Source organism: Eumetopias jubatus, unplaced genomic scaffold, assembly GCF_037043125.1.
Source record: "Eumetopias jubatus isolate StellerSeaLion01/CBP00866 unplaced genomic scaffold, mEumJub1_p1.0 scaffold_2, whole genome shotgun sequence".
Classification (NCBI taxonomy): domain Eukaryota; kingdom Metazoa; phylum Chordata; class Mammalia; order Carnivora; family Otariidae; genus Eumetopias; species Eumetopias jubatus.
In genome coordinates, this window is record NW_028274808.1 from 37648853 (window position 1) to 37675429 (window position 26577).

A 26577-nucleotide genomic window follows, 5' to 3' on the forward strand; every position below is an offset into this window, starting at 1 on the left:
TGATAGTACTCTTTTTAAATTATCAATTAACAATAATAAGGAAAGAATACAGCATGACTTTTGAAAAAAATCTGTAAAACTATTCAGCTAGGATGATTTCTTACTGTAGGCAGGGGGAAAAGGAGAGGTATGAGAAAGTACCCTATAGATGGAGTGTTATCTAAAGGTTGTTCAAACATCAGATACAACTAAGCTTTAAATGCCATTGGACTGAATAAAGTTAATTTCTTTTTGGTCAAGAGCAGTTAGAGATACATGGAAAAGACCCGATAGGTTTAGACAAACAAAAGAGCTTCCTTTCTCTATGCATCTAAGAACTGTGTGAATGAACTTGAATTTACCCAAGGTTTGTCCTTTTAAATAGCTAGGGAGAAATATCTTCTATTTGCTGTCACCTCTAAGAAATTATCCTTTACAGCCCAGAAACACTCCTAATAACACCTATCCTAGAGAAAGATTATTTCCACATCCTTAATTTCACCCAGAAATTTAAAAGTAAGTCAAGGCAATAATATTATGCATCCAGCAGTCGTTCTACATGTAATTAAGAGGCTCTAGAAGTTCTAATTCTGTATGTGGGGAGTTGGGCAGGAAATATGCACTGTTTGCAGGTAAAGATTTCCTTTTGGGGGAAATCATTCAGCATGGTGATCTTAAGCACAACTGCCTTCTTTGCATTCATAATACCTTCTGATAACTTTACAAAAAACAACTCAAACATCAATAATCTCACACAATTAATTTGTGCGTAAAAGCTACTCAGGAATGGAGCCATCCACCCAGTTACAGAAAAGCTACTAATGCATGATTTATTTTGCAATCTAGCCTCCTACAGATTCTGATGAGTCCATTACCCACATCCCTTCAGCACCTTGCATCATTTGCAGTCTATGAATTTGTATACATTTATAGGGGTTTTCTAGTGATATTTCTAGAGTCCAGTCATATGTTTTGATTCTGTCTCTCCATTTAAATCATGGATGATCTTCTCAAAGGCAAGGGCAGCAATTTCTCAGTGGTCCATGTGTAAACTGTTCAGCTACTAATACATAAAACTCAATGCCCCCAAATCACATGGACAACAGGTTTTCTCTCCCAAACCTATACAAAGCCTTCCCACTTGTATGATTCCTGAGAGGCCCCCTTAGACAAGGAACCAATTTGTCTTGGGAACTGATTTTCTATAAATATTGATCATGCCTTTTTCCAGGGACGTGAACACAAATGATGAGAATGACTAGGGAAAATACGTTACTGCTTCCTTCCATCTTACTTTGTGCATCCTCTTTCCCCCTAACAATCGCCCGCTAATGCCTCTGTTCTCTGTGAGCTGTTTCCTTTTAAAGGGCACCTCTACCCCACCACATGCAAACATACTCACATTCTTCCGCCTAGCACCCAGGCCTACTTATGTTCCAAGAGCCCCTGTCCTCTGACCAAGCCATCAAAAACCCATTCCCTGGTAGTAAAGGTACACTAAATATTTACTTAAAGGAATTCCCACTGAAAGAGTGGCTGCAATGTTCCAGAAAAAGCACTGGAGTTCAATTTGAAAGCCCTGGGTTTGCATCCTCGTTTTATCATTTACTAACACTGTGGCCTTGAAAAATCACTCTGCATCTTCAGTGACCTCCTTGCTAACTTTGGTGTCATGGACATGAAAAGACTCCTGAAAATATTTGTTATTGTAGAGCATGTGACTAATAGACCTTGCCTTTATGTGTGTGCTCTGAAAAGCAATGTTTTGAAAGGACTTATTAAGTCAAATAAAGTATAATCTAATTAGTACAAGTTTGAGGAGGAAAGACTACTTTCTGAAACATTTTGGGGGCCCCATCACTGCCTACCAGAAAAAAATGTCAGTGGCCCAGACCTTTTTCTAAAGGTTACAGACATTTGAGTAAGCTTCTTAGCTGACTGCTGACAAATTCCAGCACCCAAAATTGAGGAAACTTCCAAAAGAGCTCATGATTATTCAAACACACTTCTCAACATGTCATTGTTTTTTCATTTAATGGACATAAGAAAATCCCTTAGTAGAAATTTAAGTGTGCAAACACACACACACACACACACACACACACACACACACACCTTGTATGCCTTTTCTTCTTGAGAAACGTGCTTGCACTCACAGAACTGATTGCAATTGAGAAACCAACTCCACGAAGCAGTAAGGATTGAAGTATGGTGCACAAAAGCTTTCAGTTTGGAAAAAAACAGCATCTCTGACACAAAGTCAAACAGTTGCCTCAAGTCCCGCACGTATCCGTTATTTTTTTAAGCCACTGCTCAACTTATTCTGACAAACACAATCAAAATTGCCTTACAATAGCTGTTCATTTGGGTTTTTTTTTTTTTTTTTTTTTTGGCATTCAGAAGGTCAGCTTTAACATGCCTTCACATTTCTTCAGCTGCCTTCTATTATTCTTCCAGGAAAATAAACAACAACTTGGAAAAGGAGGATAATTTGCTGTGCTGTGAAAGCTTCTGCAGCTATAAGAGGAGAAGAACAGAGGGCGATCACAAGTGGCACAGCCCAGAGGAGCTCATGATTAAATAGTGGAGCTTGGAGTGCCAACCAGGAACCACAGACACTGGGTCAATGCGCAGGGAAGAGTCTGTGTCTCAGACAATCAAGTAACAGCCTAACGAGTGGGTATGTTTGGGGCATTGAGAAATCTTTTATGAGGGACTGGGGCCCTGAGATCAATTTTAATTTCACTCAAGTCAAAAGACACAATTGCCAAGTTTTTTAATGAAAACCTTTCATCTTTTTAACAAACACCTCCCTCCAGAGGGAGTCACAGTACCTTTTTCTGATCTGAGAGCTGCCAAATGCAGAACTAGGTATCCTTAAAAAGTAATTGCTTCTGTAGCTGAGGCTCGAATGTGTAATTCCTGAAAAAATAACCTCCTTCAAAAGTTCCAAAAAGAAGAAGATAGTCTGAGTCTCAAACATAAAAAATAATGAAATAGATTAAAAAAAAAAAAAAAAACCAACAACTCTGCAATTCCCAGGAGAGTACACAGAACTCAGGAAATGTCTTCTCTGTCTAGAAGCTACATTTCTCAGCCAAATTGCAAGTGTCGGAGAAGGGGTTGGAGGGAACACTACAGTAATATGACCAAAATAAAATAACATGAAATTAGCTTCAGATTATTCTCAGAATGGAACCAATTTCAGAGAGACAATAAAAGTCAATAGTTGTCATGGGAATTGCTGAGCACCAAATCAGAATTAATGACAATGCGGCTGACAGTCGCAGTAAATGTGTGACTTCTACATGGAAGTCTCCAAATCACTCAAAGTCTGGATAAAGAGACTTTTAAAAAGGTGTTAACACGCAATTCCTTAAGGGTATGCATGCACCACTCCCTGTCTCCCCCAAAAGAGAGAGAGATTAATGGACTCAATTAGAGAATTATTAAAATTACATTTTAGAAACATAAATCCTCCCAATGCCATATTAAAATAATTATTAAGTGGGTCACTTGCTACAATAGAAGCTATGTACAGAAAGCCCTGAGACAGTCCAGGCCGTGACAGCATCCTGGGAGAATGGCTGCTTGTTTACCAAGAATACCTGAGCCACTCACATTGCTGTTGGATGGAGGGCTCCTTCCTTCCCAGATGCAGTGCGACACTGTGCACCAGTCCCTGGGAGGTCAGCGCGTGGAGTATTATACATCACAGTGCTGCAGTTTGGGGAGGGTGCCGGGAAGATGTTCATGCCAACAACAAAAACAAAAATAACAAATCTTTAATTTGTCTTTACTTTATACTCATTGAATGGGAGATAGAGTCTTTCTCGTCGCACAGCGGAAGTAAGGGCTAAAAAGCACCTCTTGTAGGAGGAAATCCACGGAGAGCTTGTTCTACAGGACAAGCTACTGCCTCAGGACACAAGAGTGCATGTGTCATCAGACACAAAGTGGGGAGGGTTAGAGGCATGGGCAGCAGAAAGGTACTGTAGAAGAGGTTCTGTGAGAGCAGACAAGGCATCAGAGAAACAAATCAGAGCATTAAAGTCAAACTTCACCCACCTCTCAATTTTGCATTTCTCAGGCTGTGCCTGGAGGTCAAGGCCTCGCAAAATGCATCTAGTGTTTTGGAGAAAATGTGCATAAACAAGAGAGTCAGCAATGAACACATACACTGTTTGGATTTCTATTAAATAGGGAAACACTGAGTAAATGTAGAAGGTTCATATTTGAAGGTATAAAAAGTGATAATAAATAGAAGGCACATTATAAATATTAAATGCAAAAGAAAAGCTTTTATGAGTTCAGCCTATTACCTAGTAGTGCCGAGTCTAATACATAACTGTTAGGTCATTATATGATAATGGAAAAATTACTCCACGTTGCAGTAAGCTCACTCTACTCCTCTGGCACGCTCTATGCTGGCAGACAACAGGGCAGACAATAGGGCTTCCCCAACTGCCCTGCAGCTCCCAGGCCTCTGACTGCGAGCCTGGCCCTCCTGCTTCGTCAGCTGAGCAAAGCTTGGAGGTGGTAGGGACTCATGCTATGGACAGCGGCGTGGCCAGAAGCACTGGCTGGCCACTCCTTAGATGGAATTCCTGCATTCACTTTTTCTAATCTCTTTAACTTTATTTCTTGTCTATGACAGCTTAGACCTCGTTGGCAAAATTGGGGATATAAAGATTGTACCCTAGTAAAGTTTCCTACAGGGCTTTGCATGCGAATGGATATAGTTTGTGAGATGGCCAAACCCTGCTGGGACTAATGCACCCAGGTTGGCTCTGAGGCCTCAAATCGACATAAGGTTACCAAACCAATTCAGGTATCAGCTCAGACAGTGATTCTTGAGCTTCAGAGTTTCCACCATTCTTGCTCATGGGGATTTTTCTAAAAATGCTCTATAGAAGTGGAATAGAAAGACAAAAAATGCCTGGGTGGCTCAGTCGGCTAAGCGTCTGCCTTCAGCTCAGGTCATGGTCCTGGAGTCCCAGAATCAAGTCCCACATAGGCCTGCCTCTCCTTCTGACCCTATCCCCTCTCGTGCTCTCTCTCTCAAATAAATAAATCTTTTTAAAAAAAGAAAGCAAAAAGATTCAACCAAGGGAAAGTTGGATTTTCCCAAATAACTTTTACTATAAAAATAAAGACAGGGAGGGGAAGAGTGAGAGAAGGCAAGAACACACACACACACACACACACACACACACACACACACACACACTGATGAAATTACCTGTCTGTGTTCCTGCTTGCCTGGGTCTAATCCTTATAGCTTTGAGGGTGGATGCTCATCTCAAACTAACAAAAGGATTTTATACACATATATACATATATATGTATGTATATATATTCACACATATTTTACACAACAGAAAGATCAAGGAGAGGACTCAAGTGAGAAGTTTTTTGTTTTGTTGTTTTTAAGATTTGTTTATTTTTTTGAGAGAGGGAGGAGGGGCAGAGGGAGAGAATCTTAAGCAGACTCTACACTGAGGGTGGAGTTCCACAAGGGACCCATGAGATCATGACCCATGCGATTATGACCTGAGCCAAATCCAAGAGTCAGACGCTTTAACTGACTGAGCAACCCAGGTGTCCCATCAAATGAGAAGGAGTTTTAAAAACAAAAAGGAAAAAATGACAAGCTAACACAAGTCACTCCCTTACCCTGACCTCTGTCTTTCCCTGCACTTGTCTTAATATTGGTAGAAAACTTTACAAAGGATGTGAAGTCTAGGAGGGTAGCTCAGCAATATGTTCACACATTAAGGGATGCTTGAAAAGACACAGTTATAAAGTCCTCCAACAATAACTCCATCTTGATTGCAGGGAGGAAGAACCATTATCCTAAGAGTTGTTTCTTTTTTATATGGTTCTTATCACAAAGACAGAACAATCAGTGCCTGGTAATAAACAACTAACAAAAAGCATTTTTATTTATTTATTTGTTTTAGAGAGAGAGAATGCAAACATGGGGCAGGGCAGAAGGAGAGGGAGAAAGAGTCTTAAGCAGAGTCCCCACTAAGCGCATAGCCCCACAAGGGGCTCAATCTCAGGACACTGAGATCATGACCCGAGTTGAAATCAAGAATTAGATGCTTAACCAACCGAGCCACCCAAGCACCCCACAAAAAGCATTTTTTGATATGTAGGCTTGGTTTGTTGCCAAGTAATTTTAAAGATATATCAGAGGCTTTTCTTGTTAGTTCTGGTAAGTTCTTATTTGGAAAAAAACAAAAAGAAGCTTTTGTTAACTTAATTCACTTTTTAAAAGAAGGCAAAATATATTGCAGCAGCAAAAACAAAGCAGGAGACACATGACTTGCTTAAGAATTCATAAACTTTTCAAATCCAACTTTTTAAATATTTAAGAGAATGGCTAAAGCTAGCTCAATCCTGATAAGAATTATTCTGTAAATGTGTTAAATATTTCCAGTATCCCTGGAGCTCTGTGTTTAGGTGGCAGATAAAATCATCTGTCTGAGAAAAATATAGCAAAGGTTAGTAATGGACAAAATTGACATAAAAACGCTTCAAAAGAAAAGAGGAGATGGCTGAGGCTTTTAATGTCACAATATAATGGAAAAGAAGTCAAACTTTATGTGGAAAAAGATTTACATTTATTTTGCTTGGGTTACTTTTCAAATCTTGTTAGAGGAATGGGAATGTAGTATAAGCTCAGAAATGTTTATATACTTTAAACTTCCCAATAATTTGCTCAGAAATAAATTATTAAAAAAAAAAACAGTGTAGGTAGCTCTATTCTTTTTTTTTTTTTTTTTTTTTTCAAAAAGACTTTGCAGGGTGCCTGGGTTGCTCAGTCAGTTGAGCTTCCAGCTCTTGATTTCAGCTCAGGTCATGATCTCAGGGTCATGAGATCCAGCCCCTTATGGGGCTCCACGTGTGACATCTGCTCTTCTCTGTCTCCCCCTACCCTCCCCCAGCTCATGTGCTTGTGCTCTCGTGTGCTCTCTCTCTCCCAAAATAAATAAATAAATAAATATTTTAAAAAATGACTTTGTTAATTTGGGGATCATGAGGAGGCAAAGCTGATGTAAAATTGCAGTGAACCCATTTTCTTCTTCTAAAATAGTCCTTTATTCTTTGATTGAAATTCAAACTTTTAAAGATATTTTGGCCTGAAGGATTAGGCATGACATTAAGTTAACCAAATTTAGCAAAAAAAAAATATAGGATGCTTAGTTAAATTTGAATTTTGGATAAACAAAAAATGATTTTTAGTGTAAAAGTGTCCCAGATATTACATACTTATATATTTATATTAAAAAATATTTGACTATCTGAAATTCAGATTTAACTGACCATCTTATATTTTATCTGACAACCCTAGTGCTATAAAAATAAAATCATACCTGCCTCATATGGCCCACTGTTCTAATGGATGAGCACTAAATAACATACAGTATTGACAAAATGATTATCCTTGGTTGTCAAAGGTAGAGAGTAGGAGAAAAAATTAAACAGTTAAGTCATCCTAATTAGCATGGCCAAGAGGGACAGTACATATACACAATCAACATGGCTTCTAGGAGACTAAAGAAACCAAACACTTTAGTGTATTCAGCTGTTCTATCTTCCTCACTTCACTACACAAAGCCAATCCCTTGAAGACAAATATATCCAGTTAACTCCATTTAATACCAAGGTGAAAGACTTTCCTTCCAAACCTGATACACAAGCATGTTCTCCTTCATGAGAAAAACCTGGTAAAGTTTGGCAGCTTTAGGCTCTCTCCTGGAAGAACTATCTGTTAGAGGAGGGTTATTAATATTCTCTCCATTCCCCCTCTAAGGGAGATCTAAGTTAAGAGGAGAAGATTGAAGGCAATGTCTATAATATACTATCAGATTTAAAGGAAGGGCATTGCTGCACATATGTTCAGAAGGAGTAGAGATCATTTCCATTTGGGTAGCTCTGGAAGCCTCACATTCAAGCCATATTTCATGAGAGCAAAATGATTGTCCTAGTTTCCCAAGGAAAAAAAAATTAAAGATACCAAAGTTTTCTGTGGGTATAAAAGGGTGTGGTGAGCAATGCCAAACTTTATCTGTTTGTTCTTTGTGTTAGAATCTCTGTGAGTGTGTAACAGTCAGAAGGAAAGTGTAGAAGTTTTGGAAATTGTTTGGTAATCCTTTTGAGACCAGGCTCTATTCTGAGCCATGAGGTGCAGGTGTAAATTTCTTGGCAGCTTTAGAATTCCTGTTCATTCCTCCATGGCTAGTTTTCCAGTCTGTTTAAGCAAGCACATGCCCACACATTAGATTAGAACTGATCTCAGCAGCCCAGAAGCTGCACTGGGCTTTCTATTTGCATTTGGAAATGAATAACAAGGAAGCTAGAAATTCTGCCTTATTATGAGTAACAATAGATGGGTTGTATTAACTCTTCACATCTTTCCATTATGGAGGAGATGTCTCACATACTGAGGGATACTCTGCCTACAGAAATTTATATACATTTAACACCTGACAAACCTTTAGAAATACATTAGTGACCACTATATCCTTGAGACCAGCATGATGGAAAATACCCTGAGTCACTTATTGATTCAGTAAACAAACGCTTCTTTAGTGTACATCAAGTGCTAAATATTTGGTTATGTTCATAATACAGTGATGAAACAAATGTACAAAGTCCCTGCCATCACAGACCTTTCTGTCTGAAGGAAGAGACACGTGAAAAGGTGACTGTCAAACACTGTGATGAGGCTGCAACAATAAACCAAGGTATTGGTTCTCCCTGTGGGAGAATGTAGGAAGGGAGCCCAGTCTGGAGAAAGTGTCCTAGAAGATGATCATCTAGGGAGAGATCTAGAAGTTGAGGAGGAATCTATCTGAGGAGGTAGGGGTGTGTGAGTGTGTGTGTGTGTGTGTGTGTGTGTGTGTGTGTGTGTGTGTGTGTGTTGGCAAAAAGAAGAGTAATGGCAGTGTTCCAGGAATAAAACTATGCAAGGCTTATAAGGAAATAAAATTATTTCAGTATGGATGCAGTGTAAACTGAGAGTGAACATTTTTAGAGGTGAAGTTGGAGAGGAAAATAGCAACCAGATCCCAAAATTCTTTCCAACAATATTAAGTTTAAACTTTCTCCTGAGGGCAATGCTGAGCTTATGAAGATTTTTAAGCAGGGTAATGGCATAATGAGATTTGTATTTTATAAAAAACCTCTGGCTTCCAAATGGGAAATAGATTGAAGAGAGAAACCATTTAAGAGATTCTTATAGTAGAGGAATGATGAACTAAAGGGTATAGATGGCAATTGGTAAAAGGAAAATAGAAAAAAAAAACATTTGAAGAGAAAGAATTTGACTGGATGGAATGATAGGAAAAATCAAAGAAAGCAGGAAATCTAGAACCAGATCTTGGTTTCTAGTATCATTCTCTTAAAAAAAGAAAAGAAAAGAAAAGAAAAGAAAAGAAAAGAAAAGAAAAGAAAAGAAAAGAAAAGAAAAGAAAAGGAAGAACACCTTCCAGAAAACACTGATTCTAGGACCAAGGCAGGAAATTTAAAAGATGAGCCTCAAAATCTTGTTATGCCAGAAAGTAAGGAAGTGCAAACAAAACAAATAAAAAAAATCCCAATAAATCAAACCCAATAAAACTTCCAGCAATATGTGAGTACATCAAAGAGACACAGGAGCTAACTAAAAGAATCTTCCATGGTAAAATCTAGAAAAATTTGAGCAACAAATAGAGTAGAACTGGATTATAATCAAAAGTATAAAATAAATACATCCACAAGTTTATAAATAAATGATATAAATAAATGATTGGATAAATAAATGAAGAGAAAAGACAACTTCCCCATGCAGAAGAACTCTAATTAATTTATGAAGATACTCCATTCTCGCAGAGGTGGAGGATAATTCCCCCATTCCTCAAGTGTGAACTATGCATAGTGACTTCCTTCCAAAAAGTACAATATGACAAACATGATCATGAGGCAGGTATCAAGGTTAACATCAACAATTATAAGTTACATTGATAATATGTACACTTACTATGATGTGATAAGAATGGCACTTTACTACCATGGTCTTTGCCTCAAAAACTCATAACCCCAGTTGAATCCTGAGGATAACACCAATGAAGAGGCATTCTCCAAAATATCTGACCAATACCGTCAAAACTATCAAGATCACGAAAAACAAAGGAAGGCTAAGAAAGTGTCCCAGCTAAAAGGAGCCTAAGAAGACATGATTAATAATTATAAAGGAGTACAGGATTTTGGAACAGAAAACGTATAAGAGGTAAAAAACTAAGGAAGTTTAAATAAGTTGTGGACTTTTGTTAATAACAATCTACCAGTATTGATTCATTAACTGTGACAAATGTACTTCACAAATGTAAGATGTTAAGAGGAAAAAAATGGATATGGTATATACGAAAACTGTACTAGCTTCACAATTCTTCTGTAAGTCTATAACTATTCTAAAATTAAAAAAAATAAACAAATGGAAATAGAAATGAAAACCATGAATTATTGAATTGAGAAAGAACTAACTTTGCTCAGCAAAGGGACACATAAAGTTTTGGGGAGAGTCATGACATAATAAATTTTGTGCTTTTTTTTTTTAAAAAAAGATTTTATTTATTTATTTGACAGAGAGAGAGACAGTGAGAGAGGGAACACAAGCAGAGGGAGTGGGAGAGGGAGAAGCAGGTTTCCCGCTGAGCAGAGAGCCTGATGTGGGGCTCGATCCCAGGACCCTGAGATCATGACCCAAGCCGAAGGCAGACGCTTAACGACTGAGCCACCCAGGCGCCCCTAAATTTTGTGCTTTTAAAGTTAAACTAATGGATTAGAGAGAAGAATGTAGAGTCAAATAGAACTGATAGGAAATTCAGGTCCACTGTAGTAAGGGTCTTTATTTGGTTAAATATCTGTACAAATGGAGAAAAAAAATCATTACGAGAGAAATTTTATGTCCAGCCATATTCTTGCTTGGGAAAAAGAATTCTCCTTAACCCAGGGGATGGGTTATGGAGAGCCTTAAGATAAAGGTAGTAGAGGAAATGCCTGATTGAGTTATAATTGGAATGCTTCAAGTGGGGCAGTAAGATTTCTAGCACTGGGTAGATGTTCATACAAGGAAGATGAGCTAAGTACAGTTCAGTGACAACTCAAGAGGGACAAAGTTTCCATATGAAACAAAATACATCAAAGTCAAAATTTCCTTTGAATACCCTTAAGTCATCCATAAAATATAGTATACAGGTTGTGGGGGGCGGAGCAAGATGGCGGAGGAGTAGGAGACCTGGATTTCATCTGGTCTCAGGAATTCAGCTGGATAGGGATCAAACCATTCTGAACACCTACGAATTCAATAGGAGATTGAAGAAAAGAATAGCAGCAACTCTCTGAACAGAAAAGCGACCACTTTCTGGAAGGTAAGACGTGCAGAGAAGTGAATCCAAGGCGATATTCGGGAGGATAGACGGCAGGGGAGGGGGCCTCTGTCGGCCGCTTCTGGCAAGTGCTAGAGCCGCGGAGCACAAAATTGGAACTTTTAGAAGTCAGCTCCACTGAGGGATGTCGCTCCAGTGGCTAAGTGGGGGGTGGAACACTCGTGGGACAGTGTGGTCTCAGGACCATCAGGGTCACAGAAAGACTGGCGGTGCCTGAGTGCGGCAGACCACACAAGTATCAGAGCAGGGAAGCTGGCTGCAGAGAGAGAGCTGAGGCGTGGGCTCTCAGCTTAGGGTTGCCATAAACTGTGATCGGTGACAGTCGGGCCACTGCTCCTCCAGCAGGGACCCAACAAGCGGCAGATCCGGGGAGAATCCCCTTCCTCCCCTGGGAGGAGCGGCGCGGGAGCGCACCACAGGGATCTGCTGGGTTTGGAGACTCCACACAGGGTCGGTGCCAGAGATAGAAACGCTCAGTCACAGGCCGGGTGAGCACGGAGTGCGGCCTGACATGAGGGAGACAGGAGTGACTGCTTTTCTCTGGGGGTGCAATGAGGAGTGGGGCCCCGAGTTCTCAGCTCCTCCAGGGCAGAGATTGGGAGGCTGCCATTTTCACTCTCATCTTCTAACACTGTACGGAAAGTTTGCAGGGAACAAAAGCTCCTGAGAGCAAACCTGAGCAGATGACTTACCCCAGACCCAGCAAGAGCTAGGCAATTCCGCCTCTGGCAAAGACATTTGGGAACCACGGCAACAGGCCCCTCCCCCAGAAGATCAGCAAGAACCGCCAGCCAAGACCAAGTTTACCGATCAATGAGAATGGGAGAACTCCACCACTAGGGGAATACTGCACATAGAATTCATGGCTTTTTTTTTTTTACCATGATTCATTAGTCTTTCAAAGTTAATTTTTTTAACTGTTTTTTTTTTTGAATTTTTCTTTTCCCCTTTTCCAACCAACATCTTATCAATCCCTTTTTTAAAAAAATATTTTTATTTTTCATTTTTAGAGTCATATTCTATCCCTTCATAGTAGTTACCCTTATTTTTGGCATATATATATGTTATTCTCTCTTTAAAATTTTGAGATACAGTTTCTTCTAACATATCAAAATATACCCTAAATCTCCAGTGTATGGCTTTGTTCTACTCTCCTGCCTGATCACATTCTCTCCCCCTTTATTCTTTCTTTCTTTCCTTTTTTTTAATCCTCTTCTTTCCTTTTTTAAACATCTTCTTATCAATTCCTTTTCAAAAATTTTTTATATTTTTCATCTTTACAGGCATATTCCATCCCTTCATAGTATCAACCCTTATTTTGTACATATATAAGTCTTTCTTTCTTTAAAATTTTAGGAGGTACTTTCTTCTAACAGACCAAAATACAACCAAAATCTAGTGTGTGGCACTCGTCTATGCACCAGCCTGATCATATTTGATCATATTTTGTTTTTTTGTTTTGTTCTGTTCTTGTTTTTATCTTTTTCTTTTTCCCTTCTCTTTCTTTTCTCTTTCTTTCCCTTTCTTTTTCCCTGGTTTCAGGTCTTTTCTGATTTGTTTAGAGTATATTTTCTGGAGACGTTGTTAACCTGTTAGCATTTTGTTCTCTCATTCATCTTTTCTCCTCTGGACAAAATGACAAGATGAAAAAAATCACCTCAAAAAAAGAACAAGAGGTAGTACCGTCTGCCAGGGACCTACTCAATATGGACATTAGTGTGATGTCGGACCTAGAGTTCAGAATCATGACTTTAAAGATACTAGCTGGGCTTGAAAAAAAGCATGGCAGTTATTAGAGAAACCCTTTCTGGAGAAATAAAAGAACTAAAATCTAACCAAGTCGAAATCAAAAAGGCTACTAAAGAGGTGCAAGCAAAAATGGGGGCATTAACTGCTAGGATAAATGAGGCAGAAGAGAGAATCAGCGATATGGAAGACCAAATGATGGAAAATAAAGAAGCTGAGAAAAAGAGAGATAAACAACTACTGGATCACGGGGGCAGAATTCGAGAGATAAGCGATACCATAAGATGAAACAACATTAGCATAATTGGGATCCCAGAAGAAGAAGAAAGAGAGAGAGGGGCAGAAGGTATATTGGAGCAAATTATAGCAGAGAACTTCCCAAATGTGGGGAAGGAAACACGCATAAATCCAGGAGGCACAGAGAACCCTTCTCAAAATCAATAAAAATAGGTCAACACCCCGACATCTAATAATAAAACTTACAAGTCTTAGAGACAAAGAGAAAATCCTGAAAGCAGCTCGGGAGAGGAGATATGTAACCTATAATGGTAGAAACATTAGATTGGCAACAGGCCTATCCACAGAGACCTAGCAGCCCAAAAGGACTGGCATGATATATTCAGAGCACTAAACGAGAAAAATATGCAGCCAAGAATACGATATCCAGCTAGGCTGTCACTGAAAATAGAAGGAGAGATAAAAAGCTTCCAGGACAAACAAAAACTCAAGGAATTTGCAAACATGAAACCAGCCCTACAAGAAATATTGAAAGGGGTCCTGTAAGCAAACAGAGAGCCTAAAAGCAGCATAGACCAGAAAGGAACACAGACAATGTAGAGTAACAGTCACCTTACAGGCAATACAATGGCACTAAATTCATATCCTTCAATAGTTACCCTGAATGTAAATGGGCTAAATGTCCCAATCAAAAGACACAGGCTGTCAGATTGGATTAAAAAAACAAGACCCATCGATATGCTGTCTGCAAGAGACTCATTTTAGACCCAAAGACACCCCCACATTGAAAGTGAGGGGGTGGAAACCATTTACCATGCTGATGGACACCAAAAGAAAGCTGGGGTGGCAATCCTGATATCAGACAAATTAGATTTTAAAACAAAGACTATAATAAGAGATGAGGAAGGACACTATATCCTACTTAAAGGGTCTATCCAACAAGAAGATCTAACAATTGTAAATATCTATGCCCCTAACATGGGAGCAGCCAATTATATAAGGCAATTAATAACAAAAGCAAAGAAACACATTGACAACAATACAATAATAGTGGGGGACTTTAACACCCCCCTCACTGAAATAAACTCATCATCCAAGCAAAAGATCAACAAGGAAATAAAGACTTTAAATGACACACTGGACCAAATGGACTTCACAGACATATTCAGAACATTCCATCCCAAAGCAACGGAATACACATTCTTCTCTAGTGCCCATGGAACATTCTCCAGAATAGATCACATCCTAGGTCAAAAATCAGGTCTCAACCAGTACCAAAAGATTGGGATCATTCCCTGCATATTTTCAGACCACAATGCTTTGAAACTAGAACTCAATCACAAGAGGAAAGTCGGAAAGAACTCAAATACATGGAGGCTAAAGAGCATCCTACTAAGGAATGAATGGGTCAACAAGGAAATTAAAGAAGAATTAAAACCATTCATGAAAACCAATGAAAATGTAAATACAACTGTTCAAAATCTTTGGGATGCAGCAAAGGCAGTCCTGAGAGTAAAGTATATAGCAATACAAGCCTTTCTCAAGAAACAAGAAAGGTCTCAAATACACACCCTAACCCTACACCTAAAGGAGCTAGAGAAAAAACAGCAAATAAAGCCTAAACCCAGAAGGAGAAGGGAATTCATAAAGATCAGAGCAGAAATCAATGAAATAGAAATGAAAAGAACAGTAGAACAGATCAACGAAACTAGGAGCTGGTTCTTTGAAAGAATTAACAAGATTGATAAACCCCTGGCCAGACTTATCAAAAAGAAAAATGACCCAAATCAACAAAATCATGAATGAAAGAGGAGAGATCACAACCAACACCAAAGAAATACAAACAATTATAAGAACATATTATGAGCAACTCTATGCCAGCAAATTAGATAACCTGGAAGAAATGGATGCATTCCTAGAGATGTATCAACTACCAAAATTGAACCAGGAAGAAACAGAAAACCTGAACAGACCTACAACCACTAAGGAAATTGAAGCAGTCATCAAAAATCTCCCAACGAACAAAAGCCCAGGGTCAGATGGCTTCCCAGGTGAATTCTACCAAATATTTAAAGATGATTTAATACCTATTCTCCTGAAACTGTTCCAAAAAATAGAAATGGAAGGAAAACTTCCAAACTCATTTTATGAGGCCACCATTACCTTGATCCCCAAACCAGACAAAGACCCCATCAAAAAGGAGAATTACAGACCAATATCCTTGATGAACATGGATGCAAAAATTCTCACCTAAATACCAGCCAATAGAATCCAACAGTACATTAAAAGGATTATTCACCACGACCAAGTGGGATTTATCCCTGGGCTGCAAGTTTGGTTCAACATCTACAAATCAATCAATGTGATACAATATATTAACAAAAGAAAGAACAAGAATCATATAATACTCTCAATAGATGCAGAAAAAGCATTTGATAAAGTACAGCATCCTTTCTTGATCAGAACTCTTCTGAGTATAGTGTTAGAGGGTACATACCTCAATATCATAAAAGCCATCTATGAAAAACCTACAGCGAAAAATCATTCTCAATGGGGAAAAACTGAGAGCTTTGCCCCTAAGGTCAGGAATGCAGCAGGGATGTCCCCTGTCACCACTGCTATTCAACATAGTATTAGAAGTCCTAGCCACAGCAATCAGACAACAAAAAGAAATCAAAGGCATCCAAATCGGCAAGGAGGAAGTCAAACTCTCACTGTTTGCAGATGATATAATACTTAATGTGGAAAACCCAAAAAACTCCACCCCAAAACTGCTAGAACTCATACAGGAATTCAGTAAAGTGGGAGGATAGAAAATCAATGCACAGAAATCAGTGGCATTCCTATACACCAACAACAAGACAGAAGAGAGAGAAATTAAGGAGTCGATCCCATTTACAATTGCACCCAAAACCATAAGATACCTAGGAATAAATCTAACCAAAGAGGAAAAGGATCTGTACTCAGAAAACTATAAAATACTCATGAAAGAAATTGAGGAAGACACAAAGAAATGGAAAAACGTTCCATGCTCATGGATTGGAAGAACAAACTTTGTGAAGATGTCAATGCTACCTAGAGCAATCTACACATTCAATGCAATCCCCATCAAAATACCATCCAGTTTTTTCAAAGAAAGGGAACAAATAATCCTAAAATTTGTATGGAACCAGAAAAGACCCCGAATAGCCAGAGGAATGTTGAAAAAGAAAAGCAAAGCTGGCGGCATCACAATTCCGGACTTCCAGCTGTATTACAAAGCTGTCATCATCAAGACAGTATGGTCCTGGCACAAAAACAGACACATAGATCAATGGAACTGAATAGAGAGCCCAGAAATGGACCCTCAACTATATGGTCAACTAATCTTCCACAAAGCAGGAAAGAATGTCCAATGGAAAAAAGACAGTCTCTTCAACAAATGGTGTTGGGAAAATTGGACAGCCACATGCAGAAGAATGAAACTGGACCATTTCCTTACAGCACACAAAAAATTGACTCGAAATGGTTGAAAGACCTAAATGTGAGACAGGAGTCCATCAAAATCCTAAAGGAGAACACAGGCAGCAACCTCTTCGACCTCAGCCACAGCAACTTCTTCCTAGAAACATCGCCAAAGGCAAGGGAAGCCAGGGCAAAAATGAACTATTGGGATTTCATCAAGATAAAAAGCTTTTGCACAGCAAAGGAAACCGTCAACAAAACCAAAAGACAACCGACAGAATGGGAGAAGATATTTGCAAATGACATATTAGATAAAGGGCTAGTCTCCAAAATCTATAAAGAACTTATCAAACTCAACACCCAAAGAACAAATAATCCAATCCAGAAATGGGCAGAACATGAACAGACATTTTTCCAAAGAAGACATCCAAATGGCCAACAGACACATGAAAAAGTGCTCAACATCACTTGGCATCAGGGAATTCCAAATCAAAACCTCAATGAGATACCACCTCACACCAGTCACAATGGCTAAAATTAACAAGTCAGGACACGACAGATGTTGGCGGGGATGTGGAGAAAGGGGAACCCTCCTATACTGTTGGTGGGAATGCAAGCTCGTGCCTCCACTCTGGAAACCAGTATGGAGGTTCCTCAAAAAGTTGAAAATAGAGCTACCATACGATCCAGCAATTGCACTACTGGGTATTTACCACAAAGATACAAATGTAGGGATCCAAAGGGGTATGTGCACCCCAATATTTATAGCAGCAATGTCCACAATAGGCAATCTGTGGAAAGAGCCAAGATGTCCATCGACAGATGAAAGGATCAAGAAGAGGTGGTATATATATACAATGGAATATTATGCAGCCATCAAAAGGAATGAGATCTTGCCGTTTGCCATGATGTGGATGGAACTGGAGGGTGTTATGCTGAGTGAAATAAGTCAATCAGAGAAAGACATGTATCATATGACCTCACTGATAGGAGGAATTCTTAATCTCAGGAAACAACCTGAGTGTTGCTGGAGTGGTGGGGAGTGGGAGGGAGGGGGTGGCTGGGTGATAGACATTGGGGAGGGTATGTGCTATGGTAAGCACTGTGAATTGTGCAATACTGTTGAATCACAGATCCATACCTCTGAAACAAATAATGCAATATATGTTAAGAAAAAAAAAAAAAGAAGTAGAAGAAGATAGCAGGAGGGGAAGAATGAAGGGGGGGAAATCGGAGGGGGAGATGAACCATGAGAGATGATGGACTCTGTAAAACAAACTGAGCGTTCTAGAGGGGAGGGGGTGGGGGGATGGGTTAGCCTGGTGATGGGTATTAAGGAGGGCACGTTCTGCATGGAGCACTGGGTATTGTGTACAAACAATGAATCATGGAACACTACATCAAAAACTAATGATGCAATGTATGGTGATTAACATAACAATAAAAAATTTAAAGAAAATAAGTATAGTATACAGGTTGTATAATATATATAGCCATATGGAGTAATATGTATATAGTAATGTAACAAATGAAACAGGGTAATTTTGCAGTGTTAGTATGCATATTTTACCAAAAGAATCATAATCTTTTTACTGTAAGTTATTCACACTATGGGAGATAAACATCCCTTCTGGAATAAATTCACACAAAGAGGAGAGTCAATTTTAGGCTAATAATGTTTAGGTCTTCACTGTTTTAGTTGAGTCTTAGATTTTGTCCATTCTGAAAATGTCTTTTGATCCATTTACACTTAATGTAACTATTAAGATGGTCAGATTTGGGGTCCATTTTTACTACTTGTTTTCTTTTCATCTCATGTATTTTGTATTTTCCTGTTTCTCCTTTCATGTTTCTTTAGATTTAATTGATCTTTTTCAGAATATCATTTTAATTTATCTGTTATCTTTTAGTTATACCTCTGTATTTTTTTGGTGGTTTCTCTAAGGATCATTGTACACATACTTTAATTTTTCTTTTATTTAGAAATTATATTGTATCACTTCATATAAAGTGTTAGAACCTTACATTTCCATTCTTTAGGTTATAGTTATCTATTTTATTTAGTCTAAATATGGTATAAAGGAGGACATTTTAACCAACTGAGCTACCCAGGCACCTCTCTCTCTCTTCGCAGATGGGATGATACTATATGTGGAAAACCCAAAAGACTCCACCCCCAAATTACTAGAACTCATACAACAATTCAGTAATGTGTCAGGATACAAAATCAATGCACAGAAATCAGTTGCTTTTCTATACACTAACAATGTAACTGTAGAAAGAGAAATTAAGGAATCTATTCCATTCACAATAGCAACAAAAACCATAAAATACGTAGGAATAAACCTAACCAAAGAGGTAAAGGATCTATACTCTACAAACTACAGAACACTTATGAAAGAAATTGAGGAAGACACAAAAATATGGACAAATATTCCATGCTCATGGAATGGAATAATAAACATTATTAAAATATCTATCCTACCCAGAGTAATTTACACTTTCAATGTCATCCCTATTAAAATACCCTTGGCCTGTGTGACCTGTACCTCTGAAACAAATAATAAATTATATGTTAAAAAAAAAAGAAGAAGAAGAAGAAGAAGATAGCAGGAAGGGAAAAATAAAGTGGGGGGGAATCAGAGAGGGAGATGAACCATGAGAGACTATGGACTCTGAGAAACAAACTGAGGGTTCTAGAGGGGATGGGCTTGGGGGGATGGGTTAGCCTGGTGATGAGTATTAAAGAGGGCATGTACTGAATGGAGCACTGGGTGTTATATGCAAACAATGAATCATGGAACACTACATCAAAAATGAATGATGTAATGTATGGTGATTAACATAACATAATAAAATAAAATAAAAATACCACTGGCATTTTTCAAAGAGCTGGAACAAACAATCCTAAAATTTGTATGGAACCAGAAAAGACCCTGAATTGCCAGGGGAATGATGAAAAAGAAAAAGCTGGGAGCATCACATTGCCCAACTTCAAGCTATATTACAAAGCTGTGATCACCAAGACAGCATGGTATCAGCACAGAAATAGACACATAGCCCAATGGAACAGAATAGAGTCTCTAGATATGGACCCTTAACTCTATCATCAACTAATCTTTGACAAATCAGGAAAAATATCCAATGGAGAAAAGACAGTCTCTTCAAAAAGTGGTGCTGGGAAAATTGGACAGCTACATATAAGAGAATGAAACTGGACCATTCCCTTATACCATACACAATGATAAACTCAAAATGGATGAAAGACCTCAATGTGAGACAGGAATCCATCAAAATCCTAGAGGAGAACATAGGCAGTAACCTCTTTGACATCGGCCACAGTAACTTCTTTCAAGACACGTCTCCAAAGGCAAAGGCAACAAAAACAAAAATGAACCCTTGGGACTTCATCAAGATAAAAAGCTTCTGTACAGCAAAGGAAACAGTCAACAAAACTAAGAGGCAACGCACAGAATAGGAGAAGAGATTTGCAAATGACATTACAGATAAAGGGCTGATATCCAAGATCTATAAAGAACTTCTCAAACTCAACACTCAAAAAACAAATAATCCAGTCAAACAATGGGCAGAAGATATGAACAGACACTTCTCTAAAGAAGACATACAAATGGCTAACAGATACATGAAAAAAATGCTCAACATCATTAGCCATCAGGAAAATAACAATCAAAACCACAACGAGATACCACCTCACATCAGTTAGAATGGCAAAAATTAACCAAACAGGAAACAACAAATGTTGGTGAGGATGTAGAGAAAGGGGAACCCTTTTACACTGTTGGTAGGAATGCAAGCTGGTACAGCCACTCTGGAAAACAGTATGGAGGTTCCTCAAGATGTTAAAAATAGAGCTACCCTATGACCCAGCAATTGCACTACTAGGTATTTACCACAAATATACAGATGTAGTGAAAAGAAGGGGCACATGCACCCCAATGTTCATAGCAGCAATGTTCACAATAGCCAAACTGTGGAAGGAGCCAAGATGCCTTTCAACAGATGAATGGAAAAAGAAGATGTGGTACATATATACAATGGAATATTATTCAGGCATCAGAAAGGATGAATACCCACCATTTGCATCGACATGGATAGAACTGGAGGGGATTATGCTAAGTGAAGTAAGCCAGTCAGAGAAAGAATATTATCACATGGTTTCACTCATACGTGGAACATAAGCAATAGCACAGAGGACCATAGGGGAAGGGAGGGAAATCTGAAGGGAGAGAAACCAGGGAGGGAGATGAACCATGAGAGACTATGGTCCCTGGGGAATGAACTGAGGGTCTCAGAGGGGAGGGGCTGGGGGGAGGGGGTAACAGGGTGATGGGTATTAAGGAGGGCACATGTTGTGATGTGCACTGGGTATTATATGTAACTAATGAATCATTGAACACTACATCAAAAACTAATGATACACTCAGTGGCTAACTGAACATAAAAAAAATGAAAACATAAAGGACATTTTATAATGATAATATAGACAAACTATCTTTGTGTGTGGTATAAGGAAATGATCCAGTTACACCACACACAAAAATAGACTCAAAATGGATGAAAGACCTAAATGTGACACAGGAATCCATCAAAATCCTTGAGGAGAATACAGGCAGCAACCTCTTCAACCTCAGCCACAGCAACTTCTTCCCAGAAACATCACCAAAGGCAAGGGAAGCAAGGGCAAAAATGAACTATTGGGACTTCATCAAAATAAAAAGCTTTTGCACAGCAAAGGAAACCGTCAACAAAACCAAAAGACAACCAACGGAACGGGAGAAGATATTTGCAAATGACATATTAGATAAAGGGCTAGTCTCCAAAACCTATAAAGTACTTATCAAACTCAACACCCAAAGAACAAGTAATCCAATCCAGAAATGGGCAGAAGACATGAACAGACATTTTTCCAAAGAAGACATCCCAATGGCCAACAGACACATGAAAAAGTGCTCAACATCGCTCAGCATCAGGGAAATACAAATCAAAACCCCAATGAGATACCACCTCACACCAGTCAGAATGGCTAAAATTAACAAGTCAGGAAATGACAGATGTTGGCAAGGATGCAGAGAAAGGGGAACCCTCCTACACTCTTGGTGGGAATGCAAGCTGGTTCAGCCACTCTGGAAAACAGTATGGAGATTCATCAAAAAGTTGAAAATAGAGCTACCCTATGGCCCAGCAATTGCAGTACTGGGTATTTACCCTAAAGATACAGATGGAGTAAAAGGAAGGGGCACATGCATCCCAATGTTCTTAACAGCAATGTCCACAACAGCCAAACTGTGGAAAGAGCTGAGATGTCCATCAACAGATGAATGGATAAAGAAGATGTGGTATATACATACAATGGAATATTAGGCAGCCATCAAAAAAATGAAATCTTGCCATCTGCACAATGTGGATGGAACTAGAGGGTATTATGCTAAGCAAAATAAGTCAATCTGAGAAAGACAAGTATCATATGATCTCACTGATATGAGGAACCTGAGAAACAAGGGAGAGGATCATAGGGGAAGGGAGGGAAAAATGAAACAAAATGAAACCAGAGAGGGACACAAACCATAAGAGACTCTTAATCTCAGGAAACAAACTGAGGGTTGCTGGAGTGGAGGGGGGTGGGAGGGATGGTGTGGCTGGGTGATAGACATTGGGAAAGGTATGTGCTATGGTGAGTGCTGTGAATTGTGTAAGATTGATGAATCACAGACCTGTACCTCTGAAACAAATAATATATATTATGTGTGTGTGTGTGTATATATATATAGCTAAACTATAAGCAAGATATAACAATTATATATGCACCTAACAACAGGGCCTCCGAAGTACATGAAGTAAAAACTGACCAAATTTTAGGGAGAACAGACAATTCAACTTTAATAATTGGAGATGTCAATATCTCACTTCCAATATATATAAAACAACTAGGCAAAAGATCAAGAAGGAAATTGAACACTTGAACAATGCTGTAAACCAAGTAGACCTAAGAGACATTTACAGAATGCTTAGCTCATGAACAGCGGAATACCTATTCTTCTCAAGGGCACATGGACCATTCTCTAGAACAGATAATATGTTGGCCCAAAAACATGTGTCATGCTAAGTATGTCCTCTAAGCATCATGGAACAAAATTAGAAATCAGTAACAGAAAGAAATTTGAGAAATTCATAAATATATGAAAATTAAATCACACATTCAAATAACCAATGGCTTAAAGAAGAAATCAAAATGGTAACAGGATATACACTGAGATGAACGGACTGAAAACAACATATCAAAATTTATGGGATACAGCAAAAGCAATACTCAGATGGAAATTTATGGCTATAAATACATGCATTAAAAAACAGAATAAAGGGGTGTCTGAGTGGCTTAGTTGGATAAGTTTCCAGCTCTTGATTTTGGCTCAGGTCATGATCTCAATATTTTTTGTTTTTGTTTTTGTTTTAGAAAGAGAGAGACAGAGAGAGCACAAGCAGGGGAAGCAACAGAGAGGGAGAAGCAGGCTCCCCGCTGAGCAGGGAGCCCAATGTGGGACTTAATCCCAGGACCCTGGGATTATGATCTGGGCAGAAGGCAGACACTTAACCAACTGAACCACCCAGGCACCCTCACTGTTTTGAGACTGAGCCCCGTGTTAGGCTCCACAATGGGCGTGGAACCTCCCTCTTCTTAAGCCCCTACCCCTCTAAAAAACAAAACAAAACAAACAAAATATAATAAAGATCTGAAATCAATAACCTAACTTTCCATCTTAAGAAGCTAGAAAATGAGCAAAATAAGACCCCTAAAAGCAGAAGGGAGTAAATAATAAACATTACAGTGGAAATACATGACATAGAGAAAAACATTAAAGAAAACTAGCAAAACCAAAAGTTGATTCTTTGAAAAGATCAACAAAATTAATAAACTTTTAGCTAGATTGACAAAAAACAGAGAGAGAGAGAACTCACAAATTACTAAAATCAGGAATAAAAGTGAGGACATCACTAATGATCTTACAGAAATAAAAAGGATCATAAGTGAATACCATGGACAATTGTGTGCCAACAAATAAAACAACCTAGTGAAATTAAATAAATTCTTAGAAAAAAAAACCTACAAAAACTGGTTTGAGAAAAAATAGAATATATGAATAGACTTATATCAAATAAAGATCAAATTAGTAATCAGACTTTCCACACAAAGCCAAGTGTAGGACTAGATGGCTTCAATGGTAAATTCCACCAACCATCTTAAGAATTAACACCAATCCTTCACAAACTCTTTCTAAAAACAAAAGGAGTGAAAACACTTCCTAACTCACTCTATGAGGCCATATTATATAAATGAGCCAAAGATAGTCCCTGTATATTGGCCTTATGTTGCTTCCTTCTTCACAGTACACTAACACTTATTAGCTCAAAGCTCACAGACACCAAACTCAAATTTTTACACACCTAATTATTTTAAACAGAGCTCAAATAAGCAGATGTTAGGCCCTTAGAGCCTGCCTGATTTGCACACCCCATGAAACTATATCCCAAACCTGCTAGCCATAGATAAAATAAATCTTATAGCTATAAAATCCTAATTGACGCCTTGTTGCCTTCAGAGCTCTTTGATTCAGAGACATCCTATCTTGCCAAACTGCCCATGTAAGTCCCTTCTCCCAACTTTCTTTCCATTAGTAGCTCCCTTGACCTTCTCTTTCTGGATACTGATCCCTGTGCTATAGCCTCTGGATGGTCTTATACTATGAGGAACTTTCTCAGCATGCAAATCTGCCAAAGAACCACTCAAATAAATCTCCCATGTGCTACTGTCACCTAGTGTCACATTTTTTTCCTTGATCAGTCCCCAGATTCTTCAATCTCAATCTCACTACAGTCCTATAGTATACCCTGACACAAAGCCCAGACAAAATCCTTATAAGAAAACTATGCTAAATATCCCTTGAAATAAAAGTCCTCAACAAAATACTAGCAACTGGACTCAGAAAAATAAAAATTATTCACTATGACCAAGTGAAAAATCATACCAGGAATTCAAGGTTGGTTCAACATACAAAAAAATCTATGAATGTAATTTATCATATAAATAGAATAAAAGACTCAAATCACATGATCATCTCAGTGGATGAATAAAAAGCATTTGACAATTCCCAACAGTGTTTCTTGATAAAAACACTCACCAAATTAGGAATAGAAAGGAAATTCCTTAACTTGATAAAGATGAAAAACCCACAACTAGCATCATACTTGCAGTGAACAACTAAAAGCTTTCTCCCTGGGATCAGGAATAAGACCAGTATATTCACTCTTACCACTTCTATCAACAATGCCCTCGAGGTTCTGGCCTCTCAATTTTCAGATGACATGATTTTGTATATAGAAAATCCTAAGGAATACACACACTCACAAACTACTAGTGCTAGTAAATGAGTTTTACAAAGGTGTAAGATATAAGAGTAATACAAAAAGTTCACACAATTGTATTTCTATACACTTGCAATGAATAATCCAAGATGAAATTAACAATTCACTTATAGTTGCATGAAAAATAATACAATATTAAGAATAAGTTTAACAAAATAGATGTAAGACTTGTACACTGAATACTATAAAATATTGTTGAAAAAATGTTTAAAAGATCTAAATAAAGGGAGAGTCATCTTGTGCTCATGGAAGACAATATTGGTAAGATGACAATATTCCCCAAATTGATCTATAGATTCAAAGATAAGCACTATCAAGCTTTAGCTGCTATTTTTAAAGAATTAACAAAGTGACCCTAAAATTCATATGGAAATTAATAGCAAAATAAGCCAAAACATGTTTTGAAAAAGAAAAATATTCCCACCAACAGTGTAAGAGGGTTCCCCTTTCTCCACAACCTCTCCAACATTTGTTGTTTCTCGCCTTGTCATTTTTTGCCATTCTAACCGGTGTAAGGTGGTATCTCAGTGTGGTTTTGATTTGAATTTCCCTGATGGCTAATGATAATGAACATTTTTTCATGTGTCTGTTAGCCATTTGTAGGTCTTCTTTGGAGAAGTGTCTGTTCATGTCTTCTGCCCATTTTTTGACTTATTTGTTTTTTGGGTGTTGAGTTAGAGCTACCCTATAACCCAGCAATTGCACTACTGGGTATTTACCCCAAAGACACAGATGTAGTGAAAAGAAGGGCCATATGCACTCCAGTGTTCATAACAGCCATGTCCACAATAGCCAAACTGTGGAAAGAGCTGAGATGCCCTTCAACAGATGAATGGATAAAGAAGATGGGGTCCATATATACAATGGAATATTACTCAGCCATCAGAAAGGATGAATACCTAACTTTTACATAAACATGGATGGGACTGGTGGAGATTATACTAAGTGAAATAAGTCAAGCAGAGAAAGTCAATTATCACATGGTTTCACTTATTTGTGGAACATTAGGAATAGCATGGAGGACATTAGGAGAAGGAAGGGAAAAATGAAGGGGGGGAAGTTGGAGGGGGAGATGAACCATGAGAGACTATGGACTCTGAGAAACAAACTGAGGGTTTTAAGGGGAGGGGGTTGGGGGGATGGGTTAGCCCAGTGATGGGTATTAAGGATGGCATGTTCTGCATGGAGCACTGGGTGTTATATGAAAACAATGATTCGTGGATCACTACATCAAAAATTAATGATGTATTGTATGGTGACTAACATAACATAATAAAATAAAATTTAAATAAAT

The 26577-nt window shown here is 38.4% G+C and overlaps 1 protein-coding gene across 1 annotated transcript in view; it reads right to left on the reverse strand.

The window, feature by feature from the left end:
* ZMAT4 (zinc finger matrin-type 4) overlaps positions 1–26577 on the reverse strand; it is a 240757-nt gene that overhangs the window by 46067 nt on the left and 168113 nt on the right. The window lies entirely within an intron of this gene.